Raw genomic sequence first — 12,303 nt, 5'->3', positions numbered from 1 at the left:
TGGAATATAGGCAAGTGAAAGTACCTATACTATTGTGGGTGATGTGATTAGATCCTGTGATGATATTTCCTGTGGGCAGAGTTGGCATCCAGCTTTGTGGCAAGATCTTGGTTTGCATCTTCCTGTCCTACTATCAATTTTTTGTGTCCCTCTGTAGGTAATTAACTGCTTGCGATTGTGAGGCTGTCTGTAGGCAAGGGAAAGCTGGCACCAAAAAACAAAAACCCTGAAAGGGCACCTTTATTGTCTAGAATAGGTTGTAGTCCATTGATTACATGTCTGAATTGGGAGGTATATGTGACCACTACAATTTCCTGTCTATGGTCATTTCTGCAATAGATTAGTCCTGGATACTGCTCTTGCCTTGTTGATTTGCTTTGTGTGCTTAGATGTCCATTGTGCAGCTTTACAGTGGTGTCCAGAAAATGAACTTGATCTATGGATAATGCCAGACTGTGATTGCTGTTGCATTTCTGGTGGAGTGTGTCATCTCCATGAGTCCAAATGATGACAATATCAGCAGTTTACTCCAGGTAGAGGAGAGGTTTCTGTGTGCAGGAGTTAAGGAAATGTTGTTCCAGATCTACCATGAAGATATTGACATATTGTGGTGCCATGTACGTTCAGTAGTTGTGTTTGAGAACAAACTGGCAGACCTTGATGGCTAGGTCTGCTATGTTTCCATCTGGAATGATGTTCCTTATTGCTTGTAGTCTATCCTTGTGTGGGATGTTGGTATGTAGGGATTCCACATCCATAATGGCTAAGATGCTATTCCCTGGGAGGTTGTGGATGGACTGTAATTTCTGCAAAAAGTCAGTAGTGTCCTTCACATAGCTAGGAGTGTTGGTGGCACATGATCTAAAACTGTCTATATATCCAGAGGCATGGTCTATGAATGTTCCAGTGCTTGAGATAATGAGCCACTATTGTTGCGCTATTTATGTATTTGAGGCAATTGATAATATTTGCCTGGTCAAGACTTCTGCGGAGTGTCAATTCATATTTGGTTTTGTACCTCCATGGAAAATTCTCTGATTAGTCTGTGTAATTTCTGTTGTCATGAAAGAAGCGGATCAGGACGAGAAACAGAAAAGAGTGAGGACAGATAGAGAAAGGAGAGAAAGGAGTGGAGCAGGGTTCGGGGAGAAAAAGAAACCAGAGTGGATATCTAGTGGAAAGACTGGGCGATTTCAAGGTCACGAAAATAAGGGACATCTACAAAGAGAAGTATAGACAAGGAAACAAGAAGGACCCAAGGATAAGGAAGAAGCATGAAAAGGACAGTCTAGAGGAGAATGGATTAAATTACACCAGTCAATCCTTTATATCTTTAATATAAGCTAAAGAGAAATCTTTAAAGGGTCTGTGTTAAACAAGGTTTGAAACAATTGTTTTGTTTATTTAAAAAAATATCTAAAGGTGAAATTCAGAAGAGTGTTAGTAATAATTTGGGATTAAGGAATTAGAGCACTGAATGGAAAATAAATTTAGGAACTGAAATTGATATTGACCAAATTTGGGTAATAGGGTGAATTTACGCTAAGTAAACTGGATTAACACCAAATTAAATTAATTACGCATAATCGAGGTAAAGTAACTAAAACGAATAAGATGTCATATTTAACAACAATGACAGCGAGAGAGATGGCAAATAGAGAAAAGGAGAGGAAAGTACTGCAGTTATCAGATCCAAGGCAAGGCAAGAAGACTATCCTTGGAACTTAAATCCTCAGACCCAAACTTCAAAATTTAAGAGGCAATCCAAAGAATTGAAACCAATATTCAACCAAAAATTAAATACTCATGGAATGAATTATGTCAAGACTTCAAAGAAGATATTGAGAAACTGAAAGAAGCTATGAAAGGCATATCAGAAGATGTCAAGGATGCGAAAAAGAGAAATGGATCTTTGGAAGACAGAACAACAGAAATAGAAAAAATAACCAGAAACATCACACTAGAACAGAATCAAGAGAAAGAAGTTAGCAGGATGAGGGAAGTATGAAGAAAAGTATAAAAATAAGAGAATAGAAAGGACAATTTAATGACGATCTTTACAAAAACTTAGTTCCGGCCTTAGCAAATCCTATAGAGTGTTCCCCTGAATTAGTTACTTTACCTCGATTATGGATATAGATAAAATCTTCAGGGTAAACTCTGCAGCTGCTTGAAACAAAAGTCTTCCAAGAGATATCATGGTTTATTTCACGAGCGAGAGAATAAAAGATAAAATTATACAAGCAAATTATGAAAGAAATTAATCATTGACAAGAAAGAAATTATGATTTTTAGAGATGTGCCAGCAGAAATCTTACGATGGAGGAGAGAATATGTGACGTTGACTAAAATGCTTCAATTAAGAAACATAAGGTATAGATGGGAACCATTGGAGGGAATTTCATTCAGTTGGAGACAAAAAGAGTATAAAATAGACTCAGTAGAGAAAGCATTCTATAACAGAGAAGAGAAGGAGAAAAGGAAAGAAAGGAAAAAGACAGTCGACAGAGAAATGAAAATGACAAAAAGGGTAAAGAGGAACTAGAAGAGAAGGACAAACTAGAAGAAGACTCACAAAAGGATTGAGGAGAAGAAGACCTGCTTGGAACTGTGGGAGGAGAAGAATTTAGTATACAGTCAGAAATCAACAGCAGTGAAAATAAGGAAGAAGAACTATTAGGAATCATAGAATCATAGAAACATATAGTTGGAAGAGACCACAAGGACCAGCCAGTCCAACCCCCTGCCATGCAGGAAATCTCAATCCAGGGGTAGGCAACCTTTTTGAGCCGGGGGCCGGGTTGCAGTCCCTCAGACAACTGGGGGGAAGCCAAAAATAATAATTAAATTTTTTTAAAAAATTAATAAAATAAACCAGGACAAATGTAGGACGAAATTTCAAATGGAAGACACTTTTTTTAAAAAAAAAATGGAGGACACCGAAAAAATTTGCTGATTTTTTAAAAAATGTTTCATATCATGCATGTTTCTGAGGCTTCTATAGACAATTGCCCCCCAAAGGCCCCGGTGGCAATCGGCGGCAGGACCAGACTGGGGCCGGTCCCAAGGCCTTGCCGGGCCGTATTCGGCCCGCGGGCCGCAGGTTGCCTACCCCTGTCTCAATCAAAGCATACCCGACAGATGGCCATCTAGCCTCTGCTTAAAGACCTCCAAAGAAGGAGACTCCACCACACTCCGAGGGTGTGTGTTCCACTGTCGAACAGTCCTTACTGTCAGAGCAGTATCACATCATTAGTTTCCCCTTCATTCTCTTCCCCCATCTTTGGTACATATTCTTTGAAAAGAAAAGATAAATGAATTAGTATTTTTTTCTGAGTGTTTACTGAAAGCCTCTAAGATGTTATTAGGTCAGAATTCCCCCAAAAACTGGGAGTGAAGAAGTAAGAAAGAGGATGGGAAAAACAAAACAAATAGGTCTATTAATTAATCATTAATATTTAATAGTAAAGTATTTCTTTGAATTTCTTATTCCAATACCACATCAATGTTTTTCCCCCATGTATATAATCAGTCAATGGTTTCCATGTTTTTTTACTAACTTCCCATGAGTGCCCACGTACCAAATAGGTAAGTTTGTCAATTTCTGAAATATCTAAGAGCTTTAGCCACCATTTATCATAATCAATTTGCTCCTTGTTCTTCCAATTTGCCGCATATATAATCCTTGCTGCTATAATCAAATAAAATAATAATTTCCCATGTTTCTTTTCTAGGGAGTCATCAATAACCATATTTAACAGAGTTCAGGTTCCATTCTGAATTTATAATCTAAATATTTTTGTATCCAACAATGGATTTGTTTCCAAATTTGGTTGGAATATTCGCAATTCCACCATAAGTGAAATAATGATACTGGAATTTTGCCACATTTCCAACAATTTGCGCCGAAACCCCTGTACATTTTTGCTAATTTGGTTGGTGTTAAATACCAGCGATATTGCAATTTATAATAGTTTTCCCTTAGATCACAACTAGCTGTGTATTTAAGTCTTTTATTCCAGTTCTTCTCCCATTGTTCTAGGGGAATAGTATGTTGCAGATCCTGGGCCCATTTAACCTTCGATTTTTTAATACACTCCTCATGCAATTCTTGTGCTAGCAAAAATTTATAAAATCTGGCTATTTTACGTGGTTTGCTAGAAAAAATGATTTCGTCAAACTCAAGTTTCTCTAATTCAAATCCTTTTTTGTGTGTGTGAATTAGGAATCTTTCTTTGAGTTGTCTATAATTGAACCAGGTAATTGTATATCCTTCACTTATTAGTTCCTCTTGCGTTTTTAAGATTACCTTTTTAGATACATATTCAATTTTTAATAAATCTTTATAGGTTAGCCATTTGTTTGGTAATAATTGCTGGTTCTTATAGAAAGCTTCATTGATTGAGGTCCACAAAGGGATCTTTCTATATATTTGTGGCAGGTATTTTGACCATACACTTATCAGTGCTTTTCTTATGAAATGGTTTTTGAAAGCTTTATTGGAGTTAAGTTTTCCATAAAATAGATAAGCATGCCAACCGAAAATAATATCGCTTCTTCTTCGTGGTCTCTGCGAATCATACAAATGGGTTCTACTGCGCCTGCGCAGTGCTGTTCGGATACTTCTAGAATCACTGGGCAAAGTACACTTTGCAACATTTTTTCCGCCGCGTTTGGCTGCTGTTTGGAACTTCGCTCGTGCTAGCTTGTTTTTGGATCACTGGTTTTTTGACTCGGACTGTTTTTTGACCTTGGCGTTTCTTCTTCCCCCGTGTACTGGACTCTTGGACTGTTGACTTTGATTACGGATCTCGCTTTGCTCTGTCGACCTCAGTGACGATGTCTCCCCCCTTTAAAAAATGTGATGTTTGCGGGGGGAAGTGCCGGTGCAGGATCCCCACCATGACGCTAAGGCTTGTCCTCTCTGCAAATCCATGTCTTCCCAGGCCAGGAAAAATCGGGAATCGCGCTTGACATCGGCGATAGCCCAGGGTAAGATCTGGGAAAGGGATCCCCATCCATCTTCGGCCCCTGTGGCTCCTGTCGCGACCCCGGCTCTCTCCACCCGCGATGGTCCGGCGAGTGCTCCTCCGTCTTCGTCTTCGGTTTCTGAGGAGCCCACCTCTGATCCCAAAGTGGCCCGTGGCTCTGAAAGGCCCAGTGCCACCTCCAAACCCACCAAGCACTCTCACAAATCTGGGTCTTTGGGTACGGCCTCGACCTCATCTCGAGAGCAGGAGACCCCTGCAAAGGCTTCACGGGCGGTCTCAGACCACAAGTCCTGTAAGGCAGCTCCGTCGGATCCGAAGGACAGCTCTGGATCCTCCAGGGATAGCTCCTCGAAGGCGAAGTCGGCCTCTCATAATGGGGATACACCCAGACCGGGTGTGGGACTCACAGAGTCTCCTATCCCCTTTTTTCTTCCCGATGCACCGCAGGAGTCGAAGTCATCTAAAAAGAAGAGGGCATCGGACTCAACGCTGGATGCTAAGGCTGCCAAAAAGGCCAAGCGCACAAAGGAGCATTCTCATCCCAAATCCCCGTCTAAGAAGTCGGACGCCGCAAAGAAGGCGGAGCGGTCAGATCGCCCTCGTCCCCGTACGGAGTCCCCAAGGCGGGACACTCCGCTGGTTGCATCCAAGAGACCCTCTTCCATGGATGCGGGACAGCCATCTTCGGTTCCGGGGCCTTCTGCGACGACCACCGTCCCATTCCTCCTCTCGGACGATGAGGACTCCCGCGACCGACTCTCGAGGTCTCCTTCTCGGGACCTACCCTCAAGGTCTCCAGCTCCAGCTCCCCTTTCTCCTGTGCGGGCTAACCGACCCTCGAGGTCTCCATCTCCAGCTCCCCTGTCTCCAGTGCGGGTTCCTGCCGACGACGGACTGTTTTACGACTCCGAGGCAGATCAATTCTACGTGAAGGTGCCTAGAGACGTCGCGATGTCCAGAGTGTCCTCACGTGATCGCCCCTGAGAAGGCCGATGCCAGGAGGAACGGACAGGCCCAGGGCGAAGGTGATACTGCAGGTCGAGTCCTCCGATTCCGAGCTGGACCCGTTGGTCGGTTCCAAGGAACCTTCAGATGACGATGATCCCCCCCGCCAATCACCTCAGGAGCTCCACCACCCGGAGGCTGCCTCCCCGTCGGATGACGTGCGTTCCTTCGCGGAACATGTGATCAAAATGTCCAGGGCTCTGGACATTGAACTGGCCTACCCTGATGAGAACGCAAGAGACCCAGTGGAACGTCGGGTCCATGGCTGGGTCCCAACACCCCCGTGCGTCCCATTTCTTCCATCTCTGGAGACAATCCTCAAGCGTTCGTGGGACACCCCTTCCTCGCTCCTCCGCACAAGATTGAGTCGCTGTACAGGGTCTCTGCCCCAACGCCCCTTGGCTGACATCCCATCCTCGCCAGAACTCTGCTATCGTGGAGGGCGCCCAGCAGACTTCCACCCAGCGACAAACTACCTCCCCGGTGGACAAAGAAGCCAGGAAGATAGACACGCTGGCTAAGAAGGCATATGCAGCGGCCGCGTTGGCAGCTAAAGCCACTAACTACACGGCTTGCATGGGGGCATACGTCCAGACATTAATGGAAGGCATTTCCCCAATAGTTCCAGACGTTCCAGATGAGGTACAACGGACCTTGACTGAGATCAGGGACGAGGCCCATTCTATTGGGAGCTGGCTGATCACCGAGGCCAGAAACGTCACCGAATGCACTGGGAGAGCTATGTCGGCGTCCATTGCACTGATGAGACATGCTTGGCTCCGGGGCTCCGACCTCAACCAGAGTGTGCGGGCCACCATCGAGGACATGCCTATTGACGGCTCGGGCTTGTTCCATGCCGATACAGACGAGAGGCTCAACAAGAAGTTTCGAATGAAGGCGACGGCTCGGAAGCACGGCATGTCCACACCTGGGCCTTCCTCTTTCCGCAAGCGTCTCCGCCCCTGGCAACATCACCAAAGTCAGTTCCAGAGGCCTCCCTATCAGGAACGTCAGTTCCACCAACAAGGTTCACAGCGACAGGGATACCCATCCCAGTCGTCCTCTTCCTCGGGCCGTCGCAACCAGTCCCGGTACCGTAAAAACCGCCGGCAAGAGCCTGACCAGGGAAAAAAGAGGGCATGAAGATCCCCAGCGCATTTCGCCTCTCCCACCCTGTTCTTCCTCAACATACTTAGGCCCTTTGCCACCACATGGGCCTCTATTTCCTCCGACTCCTGGGTCTTAAACATCGTCCGAAGGGGCTATACCCTCGAGTTCGAAGATCTCCCGCCCACCAGAGCTTTTATTTCTACTGCCCCCTCGGGCACCCTTCTCGACGAAGTGCGCTCTCTCCTTCAAAAAGGGGCCATCTCACCCTTGCCGCCGGAGTTATGGCCCAGGGCCTTTTTCTCCAGGTGCCAAAGCCAGATGGAGGAACCAGGCCCATACTGGACCTAAGGGAACTTAATTCCTTTTTGCAGTATAGACGTTTTCGCATGGTAACGTTGGCTTCCATTTTGCCTTTACTTCACCAGGACCTTTGGTTTGCGACGATGGACTTAAAGGATGCTTATTTCCATGTGGGGATAAGGGAGTCCCACTGCAGGTTCCTCGCCTTTGCCATTGGCTCCGTCGTCTACCACTACAATGTGCTCCCATTCGGCTTGGCCACAGCCCCTCGAGTCTTCACGAAGTGCATGGCCCCAGTGATAGCCTACCTCCATCAGAGGGGACTCAGCGTTTTTCCGTACCTAGACGACTGGCTGCTGACAGCCCTGTCAAGACAAGAGCTTCAGAACGCAATTCACTTCACCCTGCGCCTCTTGTCAGACTTGGGACTCGTGGTCAACCTAGAGAAATCCCACTTGACCCCGTCCAAGCAGGTCCATTTCATCGGCTCCGTTCTCGACTCCGAAGAGTCTACTGCCTACCTTCCTCGAGACCGCTTCCAGACTTTGTCAACTACGGTCCGCGCCGTCCACTCACACAGGAGAGTCAGGGCCAGGGACATCCAGGTTGCCTTGGGACACATGGCGTCCACTACGTTCGTGACTCCTTGGGCACGGCTGCACCTCAAGCCACTTCAGTCGTGGTTCCTTTCCGTCTTCGACCCCTTGACAGACTCCCCAAACAGATGGCTCACTTTGCTGAGGCCCGTGACCGCCTCTCTCGGATGGTGGCTAGACTCCCAAAACGTGTGCGTAGGTATGCCCTTCGTTCAGCCTCAGCCACAGATGACCCTGATGACGGATGCGTCGATGGAAGGCTGGGGTGCCCATCTCCTGGACTTGTGTGTAAGAGAAAAGTGGTCGCAACAGGAATGTGCTCTCCACATCAACGCACTAGAAATGCTGGCTGTCGAGAAGGCTTTGAAAGCTTTTGAATCCACCATCACAGGCAAGGTGGTTCTGCTCAGGACCGACAACACAACGGTGATGTACTATGTCAACAAACAGGGAGGCACCAAGTCCAAAACTCTCCTGGACGTCACGTTGAGGATCTGGGACTGGTGCATCCAGAGAGACATCCTCCTCCAGGCGATTCACCTGCCAGGAGACGAGAACACCTTAGCAGATCAACTCAGCAGGACCTCAACCTGCCACGAATGGAGGCTTCATCCAGAGACAGTCGGCGACCTGTTTTACCGGTGGGGAGCTCCCCAGATCGACCTGTTTGCAACAGCCTCCAACAGCCATTGTCCCCAGTTCTGCTCTCGGGTGTGACACGAGAGTCCCCTCGGAGACGCATTCGCCTTCGATTGGTCCCGGGAAACGATTTACGCCTTTCCCCCATTTCCGTTGCTGACCAGAGTGGTGTCCAAGTTGTTGAGAGAGGGAGTCGATGCAATCCTCATCACCCCGTGGTGGCCGAGACAGCCGTGGTTTCCACTGCTCCTTCGCCTTTCCAACAGCGAGTTTCTCCGGCTGGAACCGAGGCCGGACCTTCTCACCCTCCAAGAGGGGAGAGTTCGGCATCCCGACATCGACTCGTTGCCGATGGTGGCTTGGAGGCTCCGGCATTGACGTCGTTGCCCCCTTCGGTACGGAGGGTGATCCGTGCTGCGCATAGGCCTGCAACCCAGAAGTCCTATGCCTCCAAGTGGAAGAGGTTCCTTTCGTTCCTTGCTGAAAGGGATCTGTCTCCACATTGCATCACTGTGCCAGTGGTGCTTGATTTCTTGATGTCGTTGGTGGATGCGGGACTGTGCCTCGCATCCATCAAATGTTACCTGTCTGCTATTTGTTCACATTTTCAGTATGATGGTTTGCCTTCCTTTTTCAGGGACCCTCTTGTAAAGAACTTTTTAAAAGGTTGCAATAACCTCTATCCCCAGGTTTCGGCCCCTGCCCTGGCTTGGAGTTTGGAGGTTGTGCTGGCTGCCCTCCAGTCCAAGCCCTTTGAGCCCTTGGCCACAATGGACCTAAGACTTTTAACTTGGAAGACTGTCTTCCTGGTGGCCATCACCTCGGCTCGCCGGGCAGGAGAACTTTGTGCCCTACGGAGGGATGAACCCTTCCTCCGGTTCCACAAGGACAAGGTGGTACTCCGGACTGATATCACCTTCCTCCCTAAGGTGGTTTCCCTCTTTCACGTGTCAGGACATTGTGTTGCCGACCTTGGCTTCGAACCCATCGACTGTGGAGGAATGCAGCCTCCATATGCTGGACGTTCGGAGAGCTTTGGCTTTCTATTTGGACAGAACTATGGGTTCGAGTCGTTCCGAAAGACTTTTTCAGTGCTATTCGGAACCAAGAAAGGGTTTACCGGTGTCGCCCCAAAGACTCTCGAAATGGGTGGCTAGCACCATCCATCTCTGTTATGAACTGTCGGGGAAACCGACACCGGCCAGGGTCCGCTCGCATGCGACCAGGGCGGTTGCAGCATCCTCTGCCTTTCAGGCTGGCATCCCCTTAACTGATGTTTGCAAAGCGGCTGTTTGGTCCCAGCCATTGACTTTTATAAAACATTATAGACTCGACACCAGGGCCATTCGGGACGCAGCCTTTGGGAGGGCTGTGTTGGTTTCTGGTTTGCATTGACTGCTTTATTTCTGTGGGTTGTGCCATGTTTTATGCAGAAGGTACTGTGTTTGGATTGATCTATAATGTGTTCACTTGTGTTCACTTCCAGTGGAATTGGTCTTGCATGACCTTACATTCCCTCCTCAGGTTCTGCAAGGTTATTACTTAGCTGAACTTTGATTTACGCTTGCACAATGCCAATGGGTATGGTCGTGCGTGACCTTACATGCCCTTCTCACGTCTTGGAATGTTATGTCTGCAATTGATCTCTGCTGTGCAAAAAACAGGACTGACTCTTTTATGGTTCACAGTTTTATTGTTATAATAAAATTTACCTTTGGTTTACCATAGCTTGGGTTTCAGGACACTCCCTCCGCCGTATACCTAAGCTTGTCAGTCTAAACCCATTTGTATGATTCGCAGAGACCACGAAGAAGAAGGACAGGTTACTCACCTGTAACGATATTTCTTCGAGTGGTCATCTGCGAATACATACAAATGCCGCCCATCCTCCCCTCGGTGTCCTGCTCACTTTGGCTCTGTCTTGCATCGCCTACTTGGCGGAAAAATTTTTGGAACTGGGGAAAAGAGTGGGAACCGGGGCTTTATAGGAGTTTCTATATGTTGCAAAGTGTACTTTGCCCAGTGATTCTAGAAGTATCCAAACAGCACTGCGCAGGCGCAGTAGAACCCATTTGTATGTATTCGCAGATGACCACTCGAAGAAATACCGTTACAGGTGAGTAACCTGTCCTTCCCTCTGGTTGTAGCAATTTCCCGTTTTCTAACTTACACCATTCAGAGAGCCATTCAAAACAACACGCATGATAGTAGATTTTGAGGTCAGGGAGTGCTAATCCTCCACGATCAATGCTATCCTGCATCTCCTTAGCTTTTTTCCCTCTCCAAATAAATTTTACCAAGTCTTTATGCCATATCTTAAATGGGGTCTCATTGAATATGATGGGGATACATTGAAACAAAAAAATCATTCTAGGTAATATATTCATTTTAATTGCCGATATTTTACCAAGCCAAGATAGCCCTATTTTATTCTATTTAGTCAGATCTTTTTTTACCTTTTTCCAGGTCTTTTCATAATTGTCTTTAAATAGGTTTACATTTTGTGAACTAATATTTATACCTAAATATTTAACTCTCTTTTGAATTTGGTAATCTGTTTTGATTTTTAGTTCTGCTAACGCTTCGTTATTTAAATTCATTGGTAATATGGCAGTTTTGTCCTTATTGATTTTTAATCCTGATACTTGTCCAAAACAATCAAGGATTTTATCTAAATATACAATATAATTTATTGGTTCTGGTAGGGAGATAACCAAATCATCCGCGTATGCACGCAGTTTGAATTAATTGTCCTTGATTTAACTCCTCTGACAAGTTTCTCTTCCCTTATTGTGTTATTAAGCACCTCTAATAGTGTAAGGGGGAAAGAGGGCAACCCTGTCTTGTACCTTTTAACATTTTTATATTGTTGGTTTTTCCCCGTTGATTATATTTTTTGCAAATTGTGTCAGATAGATCTTGTCTATCCATGCACAAAATTTAACCCGCATATTCATTTTTTTTTAGATATTTCCTTCATAAACAACCAATTAACATTGTCGAACACCTTCTGGAAATCAATAAAAATCAAAGCTAATCTTTTGTCTATTCTTTTCTCGTGCACTTCAAGTTAAATTCAAAATATGTCTAATATTGTCTTTTATTCTTCTGTTTGGAAGGAATCCACATTGTTCTTCATTGATCAGTTCTTTGAAAATTGTTTTTAATCCTTTTGCCAGAATGTGGGTGAACAGTCTGTAATCTGTGTTTAAAAGCACTATGGGGCAATAATTTGTAGAGTCTGAAAGATCTTTATCTGGCTTGGGGATCAAAGCAGTGTTAGAGTCTATACAAAAATCAGGGATGTTGCCTTCTAATATTCCATTCATGACTTTTAATAGGTGTTGTTCTAACTGTTCATGGAAGACTTTATAATATTCGGCTGGAAAGCCGTCTGGGCCAGTTGCTTTTCCTGTCTTACTACAAGAAATTGCATCTCTTAATTCAAGAAACAAAATATCTTGGTCTAAAAACTTTCTCTTGTCTTCTGAGAGGGTTTTAACTTTTTGTCATCTAGATATTCTGTAACTTGGTTTATTTGAATATTATCTTTCCTAAATAAATTTGCATAATATTTAGTAAAAGTATTTTGGATTTCTTTCTGAGTAGTATAACATTTTCCATTATCTTTTATCATTGTAATAGTCTTTTTTTTAGTGATT

General features: G+C 45.3%; 1 protein-coding gene across 5 annotated transcripts in view; it reads left to right on the top strand.

Moving 5' to 3' along the window:
• The window catches only part of PBX1 (PBX homeobox 1), a 550,595-nt gene that overhangs the window by 360,020 nt on the left and 178,272 nt on the right, over nt 1–12,303 (top strand). The window lies entirely within an intron of this gene.

This window comes from Sceloporus undulatus, chromosome 4, assembly GCF_019175285.1.
Source record: "Sceloporus undulatus isolate JIND9_A2432 ecotype Alabama chromosome 4, SceUnd_v1.1, whole genome shotgun sequence".
NCBI classification, from domain to species: domain Eukaryota; kingdom Metazoa; phylum Chordata; class Lepidosauria; order Squamata; family Phrynosomatidae; genus Sceloporus; species Sceloporus undulatus.
The sequence above is the reverse complement of the archived record's forward strand: the minus strand, read 5'-3'. Positions and strand labels throughout refer to the sequence as shown.